Here is a 26,232-nt window from a genome sequence, read left to right as displayed (position 1 = left end):
ACGACAAAAAAACTCCACAAAAAAGTCAACGGTTTCAGTCCTATAATGTGGAGATTTGCATACCTCCTCTGGAAGCCTACAGGTTTTTTTCCCCCCAGTCCAAACCAAAGTAATTTACTGGTTTGAAGAAAAATGAGGGAATTCTAAACTTTGCCATGGAAGACTGTGAATGAGTAAGCAGTGTTCCCCCTTGACAGCCAAGCACACACAATGAGTCTTCTAGCATGTTAGTTGGCTCTGGAACTCATTATTGTTGCCATCATTATATTTCCAATATGACAGCTTTAGTTTTCTGAAAAAGATTTAATTGGTTAAAAAAAATCCTCCTGTCCATTTCCCAGTGGCATGATGCCTGTTTTGTTCTGTCTCTCAGGGGGGAAGGATGAGTCAAAGCAGGCGTGCTCATGGAGACATTTTGAGGGCCCTGTGGAGTAGAGCTGCCCCTTTTGACCTTTCCGTTAGTCTTTTCATTTCTCAACAGAAAGGTTCCACAGAGATAATGTGGGGAGTTTATGTGAACCAGAGCTGAGCTCCTGCACTGATTGTGTATGATTCAGAAACAGAATTCTATGGCAAATAGATTGTCTTTTTTTAATAACATTTTTGAATATAATTTTAAAGATCTCTGGGTGCCTACATTTATTTTTTATTGTGTATCTACATGGGTCCAAACATGGGTCCAAACGTGGGTCTAAACATATGAAGTGTGTGTTATGCATTGGTTTATGCTTCTTTAAACACAAATGGTCTCTTGTGAGGTGCTGCTTTCCATCATGGGTTACCTGTGTACTAGTTATTTTGATGTTTTTCCTTAACTGTGCCCAAAGGATATTACTTCTATCCATTTTCACATGAATAAACTCCTGTTAGTGACGTGAGGGTTTTTTTTCCATTTTGTCTTCTTTCAGTTAATTTTAACTTCATTATTAAGATGAATTGTAATGATGTTTAAAACCCCAGAGGCAAACTGGCTTCATTTGATTTCTTCTGGTAGATGGAAAAAAAAACTCTTAGCAGTTCCAATCTTCTGTGAAATGTGCCCTGTACTTTGTGCTTACATTTTTAATGTGCCTTTCAAAACAGAATTGATTTGGTTCTTTCTTTTAAAATATAAAATAATAAATATTTTATAAGGGAAGGGATAGGTTTTTTTTTTTCTTTTTGGGGGGTATGAGCAACTGAAACAGTAAAAATAATGTCACCATAATAACCGCTTGAAAGCAAAGCAATACTGTTTTTTAATTAGTTAGAGCTTCCAAAAAACATATATGTCAAGATGGACATATTGACCTTGTTTGACCTGTGTTATCCTCAGGAAGACAATTTTGTCTTGGCACTTCACAAGGTCTGTCCCCTGCTCAGGACTTCTGAAAAGGAAGTCCTTTTCAGACTTCCTTTTCCAGAGGAAAAGAAGAGATGAGAATAACAAATAATTTCTGGAATTCACTGAAATAAAAACCTATTATAGATGTATCAAGTGTCATGATTTCTGGTGGAATTTCAGGCACCCTGGTGAAAAAAAAATGACACATTTTCATGACTTATGTAGCTTTTTGTATCATAAACTTTATTTTATGCAAAGAAGGGGGGCATTTTTAATTTTTTGCCAAGCTCCCTGTAGTCATCAGGATAGTCCCTGTATTACACAGTCCCTGTACTACATAGAACCTACCCTCTTCCGTTCATTTATGTAAAAAATATTCATTGAGTATCTTCTCTGTGTCTTGTTCTGTAGGAGCTAGAAACATAAATTAAACAGACCCTGCCCTCAAGGGACTTCAAGTCTAATAGGAGAGGTGGACAAATGCCTATCGTTTATACTCATGGAAGGCCAGGAAAAAAAAGAAGAAGAAGAAGAGAAAGAAGTAAGTGCCACGTGACAGGAATATGAGTAGTTATCGTGGGGTCTCTTGGGAGGGGAAACTGACTTAAAGACTGTTTCTTCTTTGCAGAAAGAATTAGTGCAGAATGAGGCAGCTTTTTACTTGGAAGCTATTTTTCTGTGATGGAGTTTAATCTCCCCTGAATTTGGGGGAACACAGGCATTTTCAGTTGCTACTTCTGCATCTTTTCTGTCTTGTTAGGGCAGAGGCTTCTATGAACTGAAGGGGCCTCTCACCCACCCGTTTGGTAACAAACCTAAGCCTGCCTTGCCAGCCTAATTATTAGCAAATTGCTCTAGCTAGATCAATGGGCATGCTTTCAAGTCTAATAAGAATGAAAAAAAAAAGTGTTCAAAGCTGAGATATTTTTAGTCCTACAGAGAGATTGATTTTCTATGAGATTCTGAATTACCTTAAAAACTTCTTTTAAATTCTTACATTTCTGGTTTGAGATTCATGATGATGAAAAGAATGTTTACTCGGATACTCCTCCTTCTCTAGCTAGTTTCTCATTTCTCTGGGTTGGGAATTCATTCATGCTTTCTCAGTAAATGTAACATCCTGATGGTATCAGCTTCTGCTGTGTTTAAAATAAAAAGGTAACTCAGAAGCTTAAAATAAAAGAAAATTTATTATTTATCATGATTCTGGATGCTATCTAAATGTTCTGGGTTATGATGGATCAGCTGGGGCTAGCATGGTGCATTCTCATGTTTGGAAACCCAGCGGAGAAAGCTGTGCAGGCTAGGATCTCTCCATGTAGCTTCTCATTATTTGGATATCTCCAGAAGAGTCCCAGAAGCAAGCAAGGAAGGATAGGCCCCGGTGTATACTTTTGAAATTTCTGCTTCTGGCAAGTTGACTAATGTCCCATCAACTAAAGTAAGTCTTGAGACCAAGCTCAGATTGTAGAGTTGAAGGAAAAGACAGCATTTCTTGATAGAAAAGGTGGCAAAGTCACATTGCAAAAGGCAGTGTGTAGGAGCGCTAGGCAGTGTGTAGTGTGAGACTCTAATTGCTACACGTTGCTACACCAGTTTATCCCTGAGAGGTTAGCAGCAGGTGAAATCCCAAGAGGAAGTCATTTGTGCATAAACAGCCTATAGTAGACCTTAAGGAGCTCCACCTGTACATGGGCTTCCCTGCCTCTGGCGTTTGTTGCTAGCTTCATCCTCCTGCAAGTCATTCCGTCTTCGAGGTTTTGGAAACCACACTAAACTACATGTTGACAGAGGCACTCGTCGCCAAGAGGGAGGCTCTAAAATGGGAGTGGAGCTTGTTAAAGAAGAAAAAATGGCACTGGACAAGATGAGCAGACAGAAGTTGATTTTATTTCCATACTATTGCCAGCAATAGGGCAGAGAGCCCAGAACAAGTCTGGATACTTAGCTTCATGGAAACAAAAGGCGGAGGGTTTTTAACTCTGAGAGTCAGCTAGTGGAAAAGTACTGGAGGATGTTAGGAGAGGAGGTTGGTCAATGGATGTGTTGAGCACATTTAGCTATTCCCGAATTTGCAAATGCTTGTTTTCTGGGATTATGCCACTGGTGTTTGTTAACTGGCACCATGGAAGTTAGACTCCTGTTCTCTACAGAGACTGGGAGATATGGGTGCTATCTTCTCCAATGTTTACATTTCAAAAATGATTCCTAAGTCCTTGAGAAAAACATTTCCTAAATTGTAACACTGGCAAAGGCTGGGAGATTTAGATATATTTCAAAGGGGCAGAGAAAGAATTTACAATGGCAAGTTTTCTAAAATATGCTCTCTAAGAAAATGGAGGTCAGGGGCCTAGACTCAGAAATAAGCCTGTTTAAAGTATAGTCAAGCTAGGGGGATCATGAAGGCCATCTTGATCATACTCTCCAGGAGCAAAACAACCAATTGCTTAACTTTCCACGGGGCTGCCTAGCACTAAATATCATGCTTGCCAATAACTGTCTGAGAAAATAGAACATTAAAAAAAATCTTTTTAATGTTTATTTATTTTGAGATGGAGAGCATGTGTCCGCATGTGAACAAGTGGGGGCGGGCAGAGAGAGAGGGAGAGAGAGAATCCCATGGAGCACAATGCAGGGCTCAATCACAAATCATGAGATCATGACCTGAGCAAAGGTTAAGAGTCATATGTTTAATTGACTAAGCCACCCAGGAGCCTGAGAATAAAACTTTTTAACCAATTTCACAGTTTAATAAATGTTCAGAAAGTTTTTAAGGAATTTTAGGAAAAATCTAGTTTGTATGTATAATTCTTTTGTCTTCTATGTTATTTTCTAATGAGTAGTTGACATCATTGTTCTTTCTCTGTCAGTGTCTCTCACCCGAGTGTCCCTCTGGGTCCCTGCTATAGGGCTCTGACACAGTCATGCATCTATCGTGGTATCATTTACTGAAATCTCCATTAAAGGCCAGGTAGCAGTTAGGCCTTCTATAGAAGAAAGGAGACCTAGACATGTTAAATGACTTGCCCTAAGTTTCATAGATCAGTACAACAAAGATGGGATTTGGACCAAACTGCATCTGATTGAAATACCTAAGCTGTAAGCACTCCACAAACAAGCCAATCTCAGAGGTAAAGCTGGTCCTGGATTACTTTGTGATGTCTTAAATGTTCTTTAACTTCCTGTTTATATCTCATTTTTCCCACATTATGGCATCTGTGCTTCCAAAACAATTACCTTTGTCCCAGCTGGCCCTCTGGCTTATTAAAACCAATTGTCAGGGAAAGTCTTGTTGTCTACCTTGCAAAGGCATTGGATTAAGCTATCCTTTTAATTGGGAAGTGAAATGTTGATATCCTGTGTAGGAATTTTTAATCACCAGTCCAGTGGGTGAGGGAAGCTTTGTTTTTGTTTGCTTTGTTTTTGTTTTTACTAGTGGAATGAGGAGACTGACCCTATCTCAGATGCCTGAAGACAGACCTCAGCATATCTAGCAATGTATAAATGTTAGCCTTAATAATCTGGGACAAGAACTTTGTTTGGACACCTTCTCATGCTCTGAGAGTCTGCATTTCTATGAGTAGAAGAATATCACTTTTTTGGACTTGCTTGAAGTGAGGAGATTTCTTAATTTTCTCAAGAGTAAAATGAATGTCTCAAGAGTACTGTTTTCTTCTGGTAGAAGCTGATATCTGCTCTAGTCTTAATGCTGTTAGTAACAGGGCTATTTTTAAAACCATTCCTGAAAAATAATGAGCCACCTGAACAGAAACTCTCATAGAACATTCCTTCTTTCTCTTGGAAATTCTATTTTGGGTCATTCCTGTTTGGAACATACTACACAATTAATGGCTTTCTAGTTCCTGTGAGTAGTGGAAAGATTGATCAGTGAACAATGGATGTAAATATGACACTCATCTATTTCAGGAATGGTGAAGCTCAGTTTTAATTTGATAGGACAGGGAGGGAAACGAGGTCCTCTCTGTTTGGATGCCCCCATATTTTATTTCTAAAATAAATAACCTGTAAATAATTGGCCTAGAAATAGTATAATAAAATGGCTCAGTTTTATAAGTGGTGATGTGTAGGAAGCAGTATAGAACTGGTGACTTTTTTCTAGTTTTTGGCAAAGCCTGTGGAGGCATCTCTGCCCAGGAGGTGGAGAAGTTGGTTCTGCCCCAATTATCCCAGTTGGCAAGTCTGGCCCATAGAGAGTGGCCAGATAATGAATGTGGACATTCCTCTTCTTGCTCAGATTGGGAAACCTGCTTTTCAATACCTTGTGGAAGGCAGAGGCTCGCTGACTCACTGCCACTTTGGACTCCCTGTTACCAGGAGTGTAACCCCAAATCAAAGACCCCAGCGTAAGCACTGTCAATCTGACATCTTCCTGGATTTAAAAAAAGAAAACAAAGACAAAAAAGAATATCCCTATTTGTAAAGATTCTGGTTGTAATGAGCTGCAAATCATTGGAGAGCTTTCCTTTGGGAACCTCAGAAGACAGAGAAGTTGCTCAGAAGATGCTATTTTTAGAGTTCCAAATAGGCTTATCTCAGCCAACATCTAGGCTGCAGTAACAGAATTGTGATTAGAAATGCTCCAGAGGAGAGAAAAAATGACATTCACTCATCTTTGGACACTTTAGTAGAACTCAAATTCTGTATCTTGCAAGCTGCTGGGTCCTTTCTAAATGGCCTTTGTGAGGGTATCACCAGGCAAAGGGAAATGAGGCAGGCCCTCGTAAGTCATTATTTCTGGAAAATGTCTGTTCACATAATCCTGTTTGGTCAAGGTACATATCTCAGACTCTCAGAACTCCATGGCAGGCAGGGCAATAAGGCGTTAACTCTTGGACAGGAGATTTGCTTCATACTTGATTTCTTCAAAATAGTGACTTATAGGGAGATGTTGCTGTGTCCAGTATGAATTAACTCTCGCTTTGGGTATGTGGAGGTATGGAAAGTGGTATGAAATTGTGCTCCAGAAAACCCCAGGCATACAGGCTGGGGCTAAGTATGTGACTTGAAGAGCAATGTATCCTTCTTATTAAGTGAGGAGAACCTCCCCAAGTCCCCAGCTTAATTGGTTTGTTGTTATATAGACCACCATAACAACAGGGGAGGGAGTTTCCCTGAAGAACCAAATATTTAACCTGCCAACACATTTGTTTTACATTAGCTGCTAACATTTTTTTCCCCCATCTTACACAATCCATCTGAGTGAAGGAAATAACACTGTAATTGATGGGCTCAAAATTGTAATCAGGTCAATAAACTACCAGATTTACAGGTACTGTATGTCAAACAGCTACATGCTAGGTAGATGGAGGGAGGGGAAACTTGTGTTTTTACTAACTACACATGCTATTTGCTGGTACGAAGAAGCAACTGCTGTAACCTGTTTTTCATTGCCCTTTATTGCATATAGTTTAATGTGTATGTCTTTTGCATTAATAGACAAAGATACCTGACTGTATGTGGGCAGTTTATAGTAGGGATTAGAGGTAAAGTCTAAAGCATGGGATGTTAACTAGGTGTATGACCTAAAGGAAAAGGAAGCTCAGGAAAGAAAGACTTCAGTTAGTTAGTTCAGTTTCAAGTTAAAGGAGAAATCATTTCTGAGGCAATGGCTGGTTGTAGCTGGCATCTCTTTGCTGGGATCTGTACAATAAGAAAAAACAGATGTGAAGAAGGATAAGGCTTCCTTCTGACCCCTGTCCTCCTGCCACACATGTATACATCCCCTGATGTGCAACTCCGGTGTTTCTACAATGGTAGAGATGATACACCTCCTTATCTAACATAATATTTAACCAGAGAAATGATATTATTTTGTAAGAGCAATTTTGTAAGCTATGGGCTACATGAGTCCCCATGATCCCACTCTATTTTCTATCAAAGTAGGTATCTTTGGGAAAAATATACTAAGAAAATTGTGTTTTACATTTCTATGCAGACTTCTTAGTGACAGTTAATTTTACCCATGTGACTTATTTGGTGAGTATGTTTTTATATATATACAGTCTCAAAATGTGCTGGATTTAGCATGGCTGAGATAATATGACCTTCATCTCAAAAAAATAGATTTTCATCATGCAAAGCAAGCTGTTGGTATTGATATTTTTTAAATCATGTTGATTACTTCAAGGACTCTGTATACGCTCTCTTTCAGATAACTTTTTGTTTCTCTAACAGGAGGCTTATCTGTACTTTATATCCATCTGTCAGATTTGCCTCCCCCAATTCTTAGAAACAGGGGTCCTCTCCTTGTATCCCAGCTTACTTCATTTGTTCCATTAATTCCAATCTCCTTCCTCATCCAGACAGGTACGGTTCCATTTACCAACATTTCTCTCTCCTACATCAGTAATTTATCTTCTATGCTGGCTCCTTTTCCTCACTTTTTAAGAAATTCAAGTGTCTTCCATTTTCAAACTGCCCTGATTGACACTGTGTCTTCTATCTGACGTAGACTCTCAAGTCTTGTCTCATGTGAATGTCTTTTACTCTATCCTTACTCTTCTTTTTCTATAATATTAACTGTATTCCATTCCTTCATTTGCTGTTCATTCATCAGTTTACTGTGATTTGCTTTCAGTCTCCCACATTTTGGAAACTGATCTTAGAGACTTTTATTATCTAATTGTCAGTGGCGGTGAACATGTTTCAATTTGCAGCTTACAGGCTTCTCTTGTGGATATTTGGCTTCTCTGTGCTTGGTGTTGGTGACACCATCTCCCAGTTGGCCTCCCTGTCTGTGACCATTTATGCTCTTCCTCATTGTTGAAGTGTTGGTGAACCCCAGGTTCTGAATTTTGCCCACTGTCTTTTTTCTTTCACATACTCTCTTCTAGTGGCTCCCTTGAACTCCAGCTCTCCCCTTATTGCCTTCTAGTTTGTATGTGAGGTTATGTCTTTCTTCAGTTTTCTCCAGGTAAGCTTGTTGGACATTTGGGACATTCACATGTTCCAAACACTCGTCAAACTCATTACATTTCAAATTAAATTTATCACTTCCCCCCACCACTAAAATTTAGACTCACTCTCCCCCCCCCAATATTTTTTTCAGAAATTCAAAAGTACCAAAATTTATAAAGAATAATTTCATAATTGCTACTGTACCTGAGTGACAGAAAGATACAGTATGGGACCTGGTTCAGGGACAGGACAGTGTTACTCTGCTTTCAGCTTTATGTAAGAGGGCCAGATCTGGTTTTCTACTATACCAAGGTAGGTATAGTAGATACTAACACCCTAGGCTCTGGATAGATACTAAAACCCTACAATTTCCCCCCCCCCACACACACACACACTGCTGAGAGAGAGAGAGAGAGAGAGAGAGAGAAGGCAGAAGGAGAGGGAAGGGGGGAGGGGGTCAGGAGAAGATACAGAAAGAAAGAGAATCTTTTTTTCCCCTTGATTTTTTAAAAATTAATTTATTTAAATTACAGTTAGTTAACGTGCAGTGTAGTATTGTTTCCAGGAGTAGAACCAGTGGTTCATCACTTACATATAACACCCCGTGCTCATCCCAACAACTGCCCTCCTTAATGCCCATCACCCATTTGGCCCATCCCCCACCTACCTCCCCTCTAGCAACCCCCAGCTTGTTCTCTGTATTTAAGAGTCTCTTATGGTTTGCCTCCCTTTCTGTTTTTATCTTATTTTTGCTTCCCGTTCCCTATGTTCATCTGTTGTGTTTTTTTTAGTTCCACATGAGTGACATCATATATTTGTCTTTCTTTGACTTACTTTGCTTAGCATAATACACTTTAGTTCCATCCACATTGTTGCAAATGGCAGTATTTCATTCTTTTTGATCACCAGGTAATATTCCATTGTATATATATACCACATCTTCTTTATCCACTCATCAGTCGATGGACATTTGAGCTCTTTCCATAATTTTTCTCTTGTTGATGTGTAAATATCAGGGTGTATGTACCCCTTTAAATCAGCACTGTCATATCCTTTGGATAAATATCTAGTAGTACAATTGCTGGGTAATAGGGTAGTTTTCTTTTTAACTTTTTGAGGCAACTCTATACTGTTTTCCAGAGTGGCTGCATCAGTTTGCATTCCTACCAACAGTACAAAAGTGTTCTTCTTTCTCTGCATCCTCACCAGTATCTGTTGTTCCCTGAGTTGTTCATTTTAGTCATTCTGACAGGTGTGAGGTGGTATCTCATTGTGGTTTTGATTTGTGTTTCCCTGATGCTGAGTGATGCTGAGCACCTTTTCATGTGTCTGTTAGCCATCTGGATGTCTTCTTTGGAAAAGTGTCTATTCATGTCTTCTATTTCTTCACAGGATTATTGTTTTTTGGGTTTTGAGTTTGATAGGTTCTTTATAGATTTTGGATACTAACACTTTATCTGGTATGTCAGTTGGAAATATCTTCTCCCATTCTGTCAGCTGCCTTTTAGTTTTTTGATTATTTACTTTCTGTGCAGAAGCTTTTTATCTTGATGAAGTCCCAATAGTTCAATTTTGCTTTTATTTCCTTTGCCTCTGGAGACATATCAAGTACAAAGTTGCTGCGGCTGAGGTCAAAGAGGTTTCTGCCTGTGTTCTCCCTTAGGATTTTGATGATTTGTTGTTTCACATTTAGGTCTTTCATCCATTTTGAATTTATATTTGTGTATGTGATAAGGAAGTGGTCCAATTCCATTCTTTGGCATGTTGCTGTCCAGTTTTTCCAGCACCATTTGCTGAAGAGGCTGTCTTTTTTCCATTGGATACTCTTTCCTCCTTCGTCAAAGCTTAGTTGGCCATACATTTGTGGGTCCAGTCCTGGGTTCTCTGTTCTGTTCCATTGATTTATGTGCCTGTTTTTGTGCCATTCCTATACCGTCTTGATGATTGCAGCTTTGTCGTACGGCTTAAAGTCTGGAATGGTGTTGCCTCAAAGTTTGGTTTTCTTTTTCAGCATTCCTTTGGTTATTTGGGGTCTTTTCAGGTTCCAAACAAATTTTAGGATTGTTTGTTCAAGCTTTGTGAAGAATGCTGGTGTTATTTTGATAGGAATGGCATTGAATGTGTAGATTGCTTTGGATGGTATCAACATTTTAACAATATTTGTTCTTCTAATCCGTGAGCATAGAATATTTTTCCATTTCTTTGTGTCTTCTTCAGTTTCTTTAATAAGCTTTCTATAGTTTTCAGCATAAAGTTCTTTTACTGCTTTGGTTAGGTTTATTCCTAGATATCTTATGGTTTTGGGTGCAGTTGTAAATGGGATTGATTCCTTGATTTATCTTTCTGCTGCTTCATTATTGGTGTATAGAAATGCCACACATTCCTGTATTGATTTTATATCCTGCGACATTGCTGAATTCATGGATCAGTTCTAGCAGTTTTTTTGTGGAGTCTTTTAGGTTTTCCATGTAGAGTACCATGTCATCTCAAAGAGTTATTTTGACTTCTTTGCCAATTCATATGCCTTTTATTTCTTTTTGCTGTCTGATTGCTGAGGCTAGGGCTTCCAGTTCTATGGTGAACAATAGTGGTAAGAATGGACATCCCTGTCATGTTTCTGACCTTAGGGGTAAAGCTGTCAGTTTTCCCCATTGAGGATGATATTAACTGTGGGCCTTTATTATATGGCTTTTATGATGTTGAGTTGTGTTCCTTCTATCCCTCCTTCCTTGATGGTTTTTATCAAGAAAGTATGCTGTATTTTGTCAAATGCTTTTTTTCTGCATCTATTGAAAGGATCATATGGTTCTTATCCTTTCTTTTATTAATGTGGTGTATCACATTGATTGATTTGCAAATACTGAACCAGCCCTGCAATCCAGGAATGAATCCCACTTGATCATGGTGAATAATTCTTTAATATACTCTTGAATTCAATTTGCTAGTATCTTCTTGAGAAGTTTTACATCCAGTTTCATCAGGGATATGGGCCTATAATTCTCCTTTTTAGTGGTGTCTTTGTCTGGTTTGGGAAGCAAGGTAATGCTGGCTTCATAAAATGAGTTTGGAAGCTTTCCTTCCTTTTCTGTTTTTTGGAACAGTTTGAAGAGAATAGGCATTAACTCTTCTTTAAATGTCTCATTGAATTTCCCTGGTAATCCATCTGGCCCAGGACTCTTATTTGTTGGGAGATTTTTGATAACTCAATTTCTTTGCTGGTTATGGGACTGTTCAAAGTTTATATTTCTTCCTGTTTGAGTTTTGATAGTTTGTGGTTGTCTAGGAATTTGTCCATTTCTTCCATATTGTCCAGTTTGTTGACATATAATTTTTCATTTATTCTCCAATAATTGTTTGTATCTCTGGTATCAGTTGTGATCTCTTGTCTTTCATTTGTGATTTATCTATTTGGGTCTTCTCTTTCTTTGGTAATTCTGACCAGGGGTTTATCAGTTTTGTTTATTCTTTCACAAACCAGCTTTTAGTTACATTGATCTGTTCTGTTTTTTTTTTTATTTGTTTCTATATCAATTACTTCTGCTCTAATCTTTATTATTTCCCTCCTTCTGCTGGCTTCAGGCTTTCTTTGTTGCTCTGTTTCTAGCTCCTTTAGGTACAAAGTTATGTTATGTATTTGGGATCTTCCTTGCTTCTTGAGATAGGCCTGAATTGCAATGTACTTTCCTCTTAACACTGTCTTAGCTGTATCCCAATGGGTTTGGACTATCATGGTTTCATTTTCATTGGCTTCTTAATTTCCTGGTTAAACCATTCATTCTTTAGTCGGATGTTGTTTAACCTCCATGTCTTGAAGGCTTCCCAAATTTCTTCTTGTTGATTTCAGGTTTCATAGAGTTTTTATCTAAAAATATACATGATAGAGTTTTGATCTTTTTGTACGTATTAGGGCTGATTTGTGACCCAGTCTGTGATTTATTCTGGAGAATGTAACATGTGCACATGAGAAGATTGTGTATTCTGCTGCTTTAGGATGAAATGTTCTGAATGTATCTGTTAAATCCATCTGGTCCAGTGTGTCATTCAAAGCCATTTTTCCTTATTGATTTTCCACTTATGTGATCTTTCCATTGTTGTAAGAGGGGCATTAAAGTCTCCTACTATTACAGTATTATTATCAGTGAGTTTGCTTATGTTTGTGATTGTTTTATATATTTGGGTTCCTTCAAGTTGGGGGCATAAATGTTTATAATCGTTAGATATTGATGGATAGATCTCTTAATTATGATATAATGTCCTTCTTCATCTCTTGTTACAGTCTTTGTTTTAAAATATAGTTTGTCTGATACAAGTATGGCTACTCTGGCATTCTTTTGACCTCCATTAGCATCAGAGATGGTTCCCTATCCCCTCACTTTCAATCTTCAGGTGTCTTTAGGTCTAAAATGAGCTTCTTGTAGGCAGCATATAGATAGGTCTTGTTTTTTTTATCCATTCTGATACCCTATGTCTTTTGATTGGAATATTTAGTCCATTTACATTGAGTGATTATGGAAGGATATGAATTTAGAGCCATTGTGTTAACTGTAGAGTTGGTGTTTCTGGTGATGTTCTCTGGTCCTTTACAGTCTGTTTTGGTCCTCTTTTTTTTTTTTTTTTTTTCCTCTCCAGTCAGTCCCCCTTAAAATTTCTTGTGGGGCTGGTTTAAAGGTCATAAACTCCTTTAGTTTTTGTTTTTCTGGGAAAGTCTTTATCTCTTTTTCTATTTTGAATGAAAACTTTGAAGAATAAAGCATTCTTGGATACATATTTCTCCTATTCAGCACATTGAATATTTCCTGCCGCTCCCTTCTGGCCTGCCAAATTTTAGTGGAAAGGTCTGTTCCTAACCTTATGTGTCTACCCTTGTAGGTTAAGGACCTTTTCCTAGCTGCTTTCAGAATTCTCTCTTTATCTTTGTATTTTGTAAGTTTCACTATGATATGTCATGGTGTTGACCTGCGTTTGTTGATTTTGAAGAGAGTTCTTTGTGCCATGGATGTCGATGCCTGCTTCCTTCCCCAGATTAGGGAAGTTCTCAGCTATAATTTGTTCAAATAATACTTCTGCCTCCTTTTCTAGCTCTTCTTCTTCTGGGATTCCTATGATACAGATATTGTTTTGTTTCATGGAATCACTTAGTTCTCTAATTCTCCTCTTGTGATCTAGTAATTTCCTTTCCCTCTTTTTTTCAGCTTCATTATTTTCATAATTTTATCTTCTTTCTCACCTATTCTCTCCTCTGCTTCTTCCATACTTGTTGTCACTGTATCCAGTTTATTTTGCATCTCATTTATAGCATTTTTAAATTATCCTGACTAGTTTGTAGGTCTTTGATCTCTGAAGCAAGAGTTGAAAGAGAAAAGAAAATCTTTAGCAGACTCTATGCCCAGTGCAGAGCCTGATGCAGGGTGCAGTCTCACAACCCTGAGATCATGACCTGAGCCGAAATCAAGAGTCAGACACTTAACTGACTAAGCCACCCAGGTGCCCCATAAAACCCCAGCCTTTAATTAAGGAATATCTTATCCAATCTCTTCTCTGTCCTAGGCTTTTTTTGTCTCCTTTCCCAAGTCTTAACTCAAACTTCATGAACAAAATTCTGGTTCCTGGAGATTTTTTTTTTAATTAAAATATAGTTACCCAGAATTTTATGTATTTGAAGTATGTGGAGTGGAAGGGAGTATATAGGGAGTTATTCTTATACCTTCTTTGTATGCAATTGCCAATTTACATGGAAGCACCAGTAGGCACCCAGTGAATCACTGAGTTCCAGACAAACTCTTCCTTGTACCCACTATGCAGTACTTTCCTACATTCTTATGGTAATCATAATTGATTTTCAATTAGTAATCAGAGTAATTAGTAACTGGCATGAAGTAGTCTATAAGCATGAAGAGCAAAAAATGACTAACAGCAGTCATAGCTTTGAAATAATGACTAATTAATTTTACTTGTTAAAATCAACTTTATTGAAGAATAATTTATATCCAACAAAATGAGCCACTTTAAGTATAGAGTTGTATTGTCATAGACTCTAGGTCTAGAGTTCTCTCTTGTCCAGCAAGAGAGTGGATACAGGATTGAAATGCGAGAGAGGCTAATGTCCGAAAGGAGACAGGAGCCCTGAGTACAGGTCCTTGATCCATTTTTATTAGGATCAGAAGGCTTACAAGTGTGATGGACGTGCACAAAGAGTCAATGAAACTGTGAACATTAACTCATGGGCATGAGGGAAACGGGGTTTTGAAGATAAGTGGTGTTAGGGGTTTGGGTCAATACAAAACAAAGTCCTGGTGGGTGGAAGCTTGTTTACAGCAGACATGAAGCATCACCTCTGTTTACCTAAACTGGCCTAAGGGACCAGAAAGACAGTGCATGCTACCTTAGGGTCAATAAGGCACCTTTCTTATGCTAATTAGCTCTGCTCTGGGCAACTTAGCCCTGCTGGGATCTAAAGTCCTGTTTTCCTGTTTTTGTCCTTCTTTACTGTGAAAGCAGCTTTCTGCTATTGTACTAGGTTGGGGGGCATCTCCACCTTGAATACCTAATCTTGTTTATCTCATTTTGGATGCTTCCATTCTAAGATTTCCTAGCCCTATACCTTTGTCCCATACTGGGGGTCTTTGCACTGTTTACCTAATCTTGTTTACCCAATCTTGGGTGTGTTCATCCTGTGGCTTTCTAATTCTTTATGCCTTTTTAAACCACGGGTGCAAGCTCATGGAATCCTCCTGAGCTTATTCCCCACATTCTATGAGTCTTGAACTCATTGGATCACCATACTAATCAAAAGAGCATTTTTACCACACCCCAAATTTCCCTCATGCTCTGTATTAGTTTTCCAGGGCTGTGGTAAAAAGCACTTCAAACTGGGTGGCTTAAATAACAGAAATTTGTTGTCTCACATTTTTGGAGGCTAGAAGTCTAAGATAAGGTGTTGAAAGAGTTGGTTCCTTCTCAGGCTCTCAGGAGGAATCTGATCCATGTCCCTCTCCTAGTTTCTTTTGGATTGCTAGCAATCATTGATGTTCCTTGGCTTGTAGATATGTCACCTAATCTCTGCCTTCTTCATGGGGCATTTTCCCTGTGTTCCTATCTGTTGCTAGGTCCTATTTTCCCTGTTTTATAAGGACATGGGTAATACTGGGTTAGAGCCTCCCCTAATGGTTTCATCTTGACTAAATTTGCAGAGGCACTGGAAAGTTAAGACTTAAACACAGTTTGTACTATCGCTCCCCTTTTCCTGACAGCCATCCTCAATACACCACACAAAAAAGAATCCCTGTTCAGTCTCTTCTAGGAACCTGTCTCTTGGATTAATTTTGTGGACCAACAGGTTCAGTGGTGCTACAGGTAACATTTGGGCCTACAGATACTGTGCATAGTCTCTGGAAAGCCCCCATACGAGAGCCACAGTGCAGACCTCTAAGATTCAGGAAGAGTGCTATGTTCTGGGGAAGAATATGACTTACTGTTTGAAAAGCAGTGTGCTACTGTGCCCTAGGAGAGAGTAAAAGTATGACGAGGGAACCTTATGTGAATATGCCACCAGAGGCGCCCATCATGTTTAAGGTGTTAACAGATCTTCTAAGGTCATAATGCCAGGCAGGTGCAGCAGGAATCCTTTTATGATAGAAATGTTCAAGCAGATTCAGGAGGCACAGTAAATTGCATGAACAGGTGGTTCAACTTCCTGTCACCTCTCTCAAAAAAAATTATGGGTTCTGTGAGTTTCTTTCAACAACCAACAGAGCTCAGTATGTTACTTCTAGGCAAGAGTGAGTCACCACTGCATTACATCCTTCTCAGACATGGTCACAGAAGGCAGTTATGAAGGGATATTTCCCCAGTGGGCAGAACCACAAGCAGACACTTCAGTGTTGATGCTGTGTGAATGAAGAATTGATCTAATGTATGGATATACATGGTTTGGTTATTTAGGGATGTTGAAAGATCCAGATTAGAAGACTAGAAATGAAGAAGTTTTGGGAAGAGATAGGTGAATAGACTTAAGAGAGTGGTCACAGAGACTGAGAATTTTTGTGTCTCACATCCCACCAGCATCTACTTCAGAGGAGTCACTAAATATCAGCTGTGTAGGATGACTCATTTTGTGGATGTTAGCCAGTCTTTCTCCTTGGTCATCCCCCTACTTACACAGTGGGACTGTGAACAGAGTAGTGGTCACAGCAGGTGTAGAGGCTGCCTGTCACTAAAGCTGAGGATTTCTGCTGCCCTCCTGCCAGCACAGATTGACTGACACCACGTCCTTGATTTGATTATTCCTCAGAGAGACCAGGTAGGCATTTAGGGGCAGGTTGATTATATCAGACCCATTTCGACCCTGGAATTGCCAACCCATATCCCATAACTCAGATATGGATTCACTTTCATAACTTGTAGTGCCTCTGCCAACACTATTCTTTGAGGGCTTTGAATGCCTGACTTGCCAACATCATATCTGCGTACCATTGCCTATACCACAGGAGACGCTCATAAAGAAAATAAGGTGATGGGTGCATGACCACTCATGTGATACACTGCTACTGCCTTACCACATCATGTGGAAAAACTTGCCTAATAGGATGGTATAATGACTTATTAAACGCTCAGTTAAGGTACCAGCTAGAGTTTCATTCTCCACAAGGTACAGGATCTATTCACAAGGTTTCAGTTTACACAGTGAACGAATGACCAATATTTCATGCTATGTACTCAATAGCTAAACTAAATGGTTTGGGGGACTATGTGGAGGTAGGACTGGCCCTTTCACTATCTCTTCCAGGGATCCACTTGTGAAATGGTGTTTCCCATCTATGCAGTCTTTGGGTCTGCTAGATTAAAAGTCCTCATTCTCAGGACTGGTGAAGTAATGCTTTTACCAATGGATCTAGTAACAGATCCAGTGAGCCTTAAGCTGTCACGTCCACTTGGACTTCTTGAGCTCCTCATGCTATTTAGCCAGCAAAGAAAAGAATTACCATACTGGTTGAAGAAATTCATCTTAAGTTCAATGAACTTTATTCTTGTATCCCAGTGCAGATCTAGGGGTATTTCTGTACAGATGAGGATAGAAAGGAGTATATCTCAGGGAACTCATCCAGTCATCTTTTGGTTTCTTTAAACTCAGTGATAATTATATTTTGAAAATTGTAGCAACAACAGCCCAACAAGGGGAAAGCACTTGAGGACCCACCTCATGTTTGGAAGGTCTGGGTCACCATGCCACGCAAGTAAATTGGACCAACTTAAGTATTGATTAAGGGTGAGGCAATCCAGAATGACAAATGAAATAAATGAAATAATTATGCATAGATTCTTGTGCTCTCACTTTTGACTGAGCATAGGCAAGGACTCTTAGAAATTGATAAAGCCTATAGAGGATGAGGCTAATGGACTTTATTTGTTCTTCATTCTTATCCTTCCCCTATCCCCATTCTTCCTTTGTTACTTTTTGTGAACTTTTCTTTTAGGTGTTATGCTAGTCTGCATTCATTGCCAGCTGCTTATTTCAGGGTTGGCATATTATTTGGAAAGCACTCTGAATCTTTGTAAATTTTTTAATTTATAAAATATATAAAGGATACAGAAAAATATAGGGAATAATATTGCAGGCATCGATTATATCCACCAAATAAAATGTTATAGATGCAGCTGAAGCCATATCTTAATGCTTCTCAGAACCACTCTCCTCCCCCTTCAGAGATAACCATCACACTGAAGCTGGTGTCTATATTTCCATGTGCACTGTATTAATAAATAACATAGCTACATATTTTAAAATTAAATAAATTGTATCACATAGTATGTAGTTTTCTCTGTAACTTATTTTTTCTTCAACATATTTTTGAGATTTATTTTTGTTGATGAGGCTTAATTTTTTTTCAAGTCCAGAAGTTGGTTTTATTTAATTTTGTGTTGGCTTTTTTCATTAGTATTTTAATTATCCCTGCTCTAAGATCATCACCTCTTTGTATAACTCTAGAATGTTCCATTCTCATTAGCAGAGCTTTTGTAATTCTGGAACAAAAGAGACACAGTCTATTCCAGCCTAAAATGTGTGTAACAGAATGAATGATGGCCACTGAAGAGGGACTTGTTTTCTCTCCTCTGCAGGATTGTGGTGCTGGTTTCAGGAACATTCTCCTGGATTTCAGCTTTGCAAGAGAATAAATTCTAGGTTGAGACCCAGAAAATTTAACAGAAGTTATTGACTCTGTTGCCCAATTGCTTGCCAATAATTATTGAGAATAAATTTGTTCTTGCTTTTGTTCTATTTTCCAACAGAATCCCATTTTCATTGCTAGAAAATATATTGTGTTTGGAAGCAATAAAAAGAAAAGAGCAAAGGATGAATAAGGCTTCAGTGGGTAACTGGGAAATAACTCTAAAATTCTTACAGAGAGCTACCACAGTAACTGAAAAGGATCAATAAACCCACAAGTAACATCAAACAACAGCACCTCTGTTAAACATAACAGCTATACTGTGGAGCTACTGTGCTAAATCCTTTCTTTCCTCTTAAAAAAATTGTGTTAAAACAGAGTTTTAGAAGTCTAACAAAGTCTTTATAAACACAACTACTCTCCAGAAATTTAGGATCCACGTCAATTTTTGAAGTTTTTATTTTTCCGCCCTAACTTAGTACCGAGAGCCTCCTCTATACCTGCTCTCATGATCGTTAGTGGCCTTCCAAGGAACAGTGTGTACCGGGGGCCTCGGAGCCAGTGCTGGCTGGTAATGTTACCTCTCAAGTTTACAGCCCACTGCCCTTCTAATAGAAATGGCCAGGCATTATTAAATACACTCAGTTCTATCAAGTCACATAGCAGTGAATGATATAGCCAGAGGAATTTAGATGTAAAAAAAAAAAATAGTGGAAGAGTAACCAGTAGAGTTTTATGGAGTTCTGCTTGTTTATTTTGTTTTGATACTATCGCACAAATGATGACAAGAAAAACATTCTGGATTTTGAATGAATCGGACTGTGGGAGTTGGAACATTGTCAATTCCATGTAAAAATTGTATTCACTTTGTACTTTGTGTTTAGGGGTCAGATATCCTGCATTTTTTAGTTCCTGGATCTCTAGATCAAGATCTGCTGCATACAAAGATCTGCATGTGAACACGATGTAAATCAGGAGATCCATATGGGCTTCTTTCACTTAGTAATATGCATGTAAGCCTCTTCCATGTCTTTTCATGGCTTGATAGCTCATTACTTTCTAGCACTGAAGAGTAGTCCGTTGTCTGGATGCAAGACAGTTTATTTATCCGTCCATCTACTGAAGGACATCTTGGCTGCTTTCAAGTTTAGGCAATTACGAAGAAAGCTGCTATAAACATGTGTGTGCAGGTTTTTGTGTGCACACAAATTTTCAATTCCTTTGGATGAATACCAAGGAGTGCAATTGCTGGATCTTACAGTAGGAGTATATTTAGTTTTGTTAGAAACCACCAAAAGGTCTTCCAGAGTGGCTGTACCATCCCCATCAACAGTGAATGAGAGTTCTAGTTGTCTTAGATCCTCACCAGCATTTGGTGTTGTCACTGTTTTGGGTTTTGGCCATTTTAATAGGTATATAGTTGTAGCTCGTTGTTGTTTTAATTTGCATTTCTCTAAAGACATATGATGTGGAACCTCTTTGCATATGCTTATTTCCCATCTGTACATCTTTTTTCAACTATATTTTTATTTTAAAGGGAATCCTCATCTTTAAAAACTGCTGACAGAGGCACATTTAAAAGTACTGACTTAGGCAATACTACTGAGATATTAGAGTTGGACAGTGCCCGCGTTTCAATTTCATAATTAATGAGTCAGAAGGGTGTTAGTGGTAGAGAGATGAGACCAACAATGGGTGTGGGAGACAGCGTCATGTACGCAGGACATGCCAAGTACTTAAATACAACAATGGTAGGATGCAGGCTTAGTGATCGCTCATCGCTCGTGGGCGAGATCTCCTGGTTATATGGAGGAAAGGGATAGAAATCCTCCTAATATAAACAGTAGAAGAACCTTCTGCAAAAGACCATCACTATTAACATGGCAAATGCTTGTTTCTGCCATAGAGAATTTCACTCTGAATTTCTAAATACTCCATCAGTGATACATAGGAAAGGTCTGCCTTTGAATGTTAAGGGCTTGGATCCTGACTGTGACACTAGTGGAAGGTGGGGAACAGAAAGTGCACATGGAAACTGGAGAGGGAAAAACACTAGGAAGAAGAGATGCATTGATTCCCAAATGAGATCGAATTTAGTGACCGAAAGGTGATTTGACTGAAAAAGTAAAGGAATCTTTGCACTAATCTCTGACCTCTCAGATTTTATCATCATTTAGTAGTAGTGGGACAGAGTAATATTTTTGAAATGTTAACTTCTGTTTGTCTTCCCTGTTAAGCAGATAAGACTATACAGGTTGCCACAGGGAAGAAATGCAGAGCAGAAAGCCCATTGATTTTAAGTCTCTTTCTGGATTATATGCTCAGAAATCCTTGGGCTTTAAGGTAACATGGACAAAAATATTCTCAATGAATATCATGCACCAGAGAACCCAGAGTTTAAGGAAGGTAGGTCTTCCTTGGAGATTTAAAAATCATTTCCCAGTTGAAGGAGATAAAGTTATAATGGCGAATTGTTGAGATAAGAGACCTGGGTGGGTCCCAGAGAGGTGTGCTGACCATCATTAGTGCTGTTCATCCACTGTATCTGGTTAACCCCCCACCCTGCATTTCTCATCTCTCTTCAGACTGGGTGTAGCCGTATGACTTACATTGACAAATGCAGTGTGCATGAGAGTGGTAGTGTAGCTTTAAGAGCTGTAGTGTGACTCACTATCTTCCCTTCCCACTGGGGTGGTTTTTATGGAAGCACACGTAGAGATGATGTCTCCATCAGCCTGAGACCCTCAGGGAACACAGGAGCAGGGCTTCTCCAGAAATCTGCATTGGACACAGCATGAGAAGTCAGTTTCTCTCGTGTTGAGCAATTGAGGTTTGGGAGGCCTGTGTGTGTGTGTGTGTGTGTGTGTGTGTGTGTGTGTGTGTGTGTGTATGGCTATGTGTTTAGGCTCAGCAGGCCTTAAAAATAGAGCCCTAATGGTGCTGCAAAAGTCCAGTTGCTGGAGTGCTTAGACTGTGAGGTCATATTTCCTTGGTTGGAAACCGCATTCTGCCACCAACTAGCTATGCAATCTTAAACAAGTGATTTACCTTTCTGTATTTCAGTTTCCTCCTATATAAATAGGAGTAATAATAATTCTGTGCACAGGATTTTTGAAGATTAAACAAGTTAATATTTGTAAGAACAGTTTTGGGCACATGGGTAACATACAAATGTTAGTTTTGTCTTCTCCGTCTCTCTCTCACTCTCTCACTCTGTGTCCTTTTTCACCTCAGGCCTTCCCTAAGAGATAATCCATGACAAAGAAATGAGCTAAATGTTAATCTCCAAGGACATGAAATAGTGGTTTAATTCTTCTGAAGTTTCAAGAAAGTATCACAGAGGAGTCTTGATGAGAATACTCGAATGCCTCCTTTAATCATATCTGCTTAACTGCCCTTGTCGTAACTCTGTCTGTGCTCCTGTGCGGCTCCTGCTGCAACTCGGCATTTACTCTTAACCAACTTCCGCATAACCAGTCTCCTGCAAGAATTCTCCTCCCCCAGCCATGCTCTTCTCCACCGCCTTCCCCAGGAACGGGGCTGCCAAACATTCCGGAAGAGAGCTAACTGACTTTTAGACTGTTTTATCTTCATACCCGCAGCGAATCCAGAAATCTCCCTAAGCTATCTGGCTGAGTGCTGTGGGTTTTAAAGCAATCCTTTAATATATTCACTTGATTTTAAAGACAAAAACCTCCCTGGAACATTTAACCACGGGCACTACTTTTGCTCTTCTGAGGGGCTGCTCCCTGAACTTCTCTGAAGCTGGTGTTAGAGGTGGTTGGGATATATTTCCACAGATTCAAGTTCTGTGCCGGACCATTAAGCCTTTGAGGTCCAAGAAAAACCACAAAGGATCGCCAGTGTCAGGACTGAGGGAGAAACAAGCTTTGAAATATAGGAGAGGATAAAAAGCAAAACCTCTGCAGGTATATCATTGCCAATAAGATAAAAATACAGACCGAGTGGACAGTAAAGGTGAGCTTTGCAAAGCTGCTGCCCGTGGGGTGGAAAAGTTTGGGAGGAGAGGGTCAGAGAAAGGGGGGATAAAAACCCCTCCTGGTGCATTTAAACCTAAAACCTGCTGTTTAATTATACGATTAGCACAAAAATTCTTTTGAGCCTGTGGAGGTAACCGAAAAGGAACAAAGTGACAAAGTGCACAGGTAGGCATTTTGTAGGGTCCGGGACATGGAAGCTCTCTCTCTCAAAACCCTCAGCTCTAAATCACAGCTTTCATCTGCATGGCTCATCAAAAGATCACAGATTTCGGTTTTTCCTCCAGGATGCTGACGAGAACATTTAACCAGAAATAAGGTCACACCAGTATGTGATGCAGGGTTTATTGGATTCTTCAGGTTGTTTTCCAGGGATATTTATAAGAGAAATGTAATTTTGGGAAGAAAAATATGTTGTCAATTGATGGCAGTTCTTTCTGGCTGCACATCTTTATTCAGGCAGAAGCACTGGAGCCACACAGAAGAATTTGAGTCTCAGCTTTAACTTTTTTTTCACATAAAAATGCACCAACCGCAGTATTCTGTAGAAAGACCTGGAGTTTTTAATGCCTTTAGTTTTGTAGTTTCCTGATTTACATGGGACATTGTGCATAAATATGCAGCGTCCCACTTCCTTGATGAAAATAGGCTTTCCTATTTTATGGGCCTGCATACATTGTACTGAATTTCTCCACAAGGGACAAAATTTATGTTGAAAGCTGATCCAAGGAAAATTGACTTGAAAGGAATTCTCCAAAAGTAGCAGAAGTGTTCTCTTTGATCATAGTTCCTGGTAGCTGAGCTGAGTAGATAAGATCATGAGACATACATTAATGTCAATAATATGAACACTTTTACAAAAAAATCAACCAATTTAGGAAATTATAGATCACAGAGAACACTATCCACATATCATGACTTTTTATATAGAATTTTCTAGTTGCCTCCAGTCAAGAGATTTGTCATGGTTCAGAACATCTTCCCAAACGTACCTTAGGAGCCTACCTACAAATTTTCCATAGTCTCAGCCTTGCTTTCTAAGCGTGGGTATATTAAACACAGATCTCCTTTAATGGGGTCTTGTGAAGACCATTGATGATTCCATTTTGTCCTGCTGCATGTTTCGTCCAGCTCTTACTATAACTCCTTTGGGTAAGCTATTGTTCAAGCCCTTGGTAGAAATTTTATGTCATACCTCCTTCCATCATCCTTCCTTTCTTCCTTGTTCTCTCCTTCCTCTTCCTCCTCCTCATCCACCTCCTTCTCCTTTAGTGGTGCTATTGAATTGCTTCTAGCACAATAAAATTCTAGGCCAAAAAACTTCCATCATTTTAACTCCCCATGCAGACTTGTGATATAGCAGCAGTGATATGGAGGCTATTAGAATAGATTTATTCATCAAACAAGGGCTGTAGGCAAGTGTCTGAGGTCAGTAGCATTGGGAAACATAAAGCACACCATCTGCATCCAAAAAATTTACAGACCAGTGGGTTGTAGACAGGATAGGTAAATTGTTCAAAACTCTTCATGACTTTCTCCTTTATAAGGAATTACCTCAACCCACCTACAGCCACAAGTGAGAAAAGTTTAAGGGTTTCCAACTTTTTTGAGTTTATTATTTTTTTTGCCATTTGAAATATAATTATAAACAAATTATCTTTCAGCAAGTACGAATTTATATTAACATCATTCTATTCATAATGCATTAGAGATATAAAATATAATTTTCCTAAACCATGTAAAGAGAGATGTTGACAATCAGATATGCAATGATATGAACATTGTATTTGAGTGCAAACATCACCATGAAGAACTAGGTCACAGGACTGTGACAGTTGTCATTTGATCAGAGTTGACTGTAGACCCAATGTGAGTCTGTGCATTGCAATCAGAGCAACACTTTAAAAACCAGTTGGATACCATGTTTTCATACTAAATTTATTGTTGGAGCAAACTGACCTGTTAAAAGGGTCAGGGTGGCTACATGGTTTGTATAAACCATCTCCAGAAGTATAGTGAGATTCAGGCACATGGCCTTTAACTTGACCCCATATAACTGACTCTACTTCTGAATTCCTTTTGGTTCTTTGAGGTTGTTGGTGTTTTGTCATGGTACTCTGTGATAGTGAAGCAACTCAGAATACACTTGCCATAGAAAAATAGTTTTTCTTAACAAACTCACTTTTCTGACACAGTATTTTTTTTCATCTGTTTAAGGAAACTTTTTTTTTTTTTTTGAGGATAAATTCCTTACCCTGGTTTTCAAGGCTTTGTTGTAACTCTACGTGGTAAATATGTGGAGAGTTAGGTACTCAGCATTCTTTCTTATGCGCTTTTCTGCCTCACCCTGTGTGGCAAAGGCTACAAGCCTGACAAGTACATTTTCTAGACAAGTTTGTCTCTAGTGTTTTGGATAGATTGACCTTCTGCCTAGTAGACACACTCATACAAGATTTGAAAAGAAAGGAGGCAGAAGCTACATTATTCTTACTTTCATTGTAGACTAGGGCTTTACAGAGATGAGTTTGGTAATGATCTCTGTGTTCATTTGCTATTTACCTGCCATAGACGTGCAGAGGAACTTTGAAGTGTTACTGGTTTTCTGTAGGTTCTTAACCTCTGGACTTGAGTTTCTGACTTTGTCCAGGCGTTTCTATGGTTTGTAAGCTGCTAATTTCCTGTATTATATCCTTTTCTGTTTAAAATACATGGAATGGCTCCTCTTTTTTATGAATGAATCCTGACTATGTAATATAAACTCTCCTGTAATAAAGATGCCTAAAAAAGGGAAAACATGGACTGATGCCATGCTTTGATGGATTCCCTTGTCTCTCCCTTCCTTCTCCCTATTCAAATCTATCTAGGTCTGCCTCCATGCACTATTTCCCACTCCCAAGACCCTACTAAATCCATATTTCTTAACTCATTTAGTGCTATTACCCTGTGGTATAAGTTTCTCCGGTTCAGTGTTAATCTTCTTTTGCATTGCTCTTTTTAAAAATCATTTTTGTCTCTTTAGTATCCCCCATTACATTATAAGCTCCATGAGACTCAGTCTATTATTTTATTTTCTTTTGAATTCCGTACAGAGGTAACATAGTATGATATACATAATGGGCTTACTAAAACACATACTGTCTTACACACACACACAACACACACACACACAAAACAGATCTTGTGGTTTTGTTTTGTGATTGTAAAAGTTATATATGCTTGTTATATACATGCTTATTTTATATGTTATGTGTTACATGTAAAGAAAGTGACAGTATTCTTAATTTTCTTATTCAGAAATGATCACTATTAGTTTTCAGTACATTTTATTTATAAGTATTTAATTTTAATTTGAATTCTATTACGAATGTGAACACATTTTTTCATATCTTTTTCTACTAACACTATAAAACAAATGTTTTTCCATCATTAAAAATTTCACATGAGCACTGACATGGCATTACAGCACCTGATTATGCACATGCGCCTTCGTCTAATTATTTCTCCATTGCTAAATATTTAGATTATTTCTACATTTTTAGTATAAAAAATGCTGCAGTAAGAATAACTGTACATCAACCTTAGCATCACAAAAAATTCTCAGCACACCATTTCCTGACGAATAGAGATTATTTATGAGTTACTTATTAAAAATAAGTAGTATTATATGTGACTTGCAAAGAACTAGGAGAATTCAGAGAAGAAAGTAAAGAATTCAGGGATAGAATTGCTCTCCTCAGATATTAATTTAGTAAATCAATAAATGACTAAGTGATTGAATGAGCAAAATAGTCCTGTTGCTAATCCATTTCACCAGTGGCACATAAGT

Source organism: Panthera pardus, unplaced genomic scaffold (assembly GCF_024362965.1).
Source record: "Panthera pardus isolate Hobbes unplaced genomic scaffold, ASM2436296v1 HiC_scaffold_2, whole genome shotgun sequence".
NCBI classification, from domain to species: domain Eukaryota; kingdom Metazoa; phylum Chordata; class Mammalia; order Carnivora; family Felidae; genus Panthera; species Panthera pardus.
The sequence above is the reverse complement of the archived record's forward strand: the minus strand, read 5'-3'. Positions refer to the sequence as shown.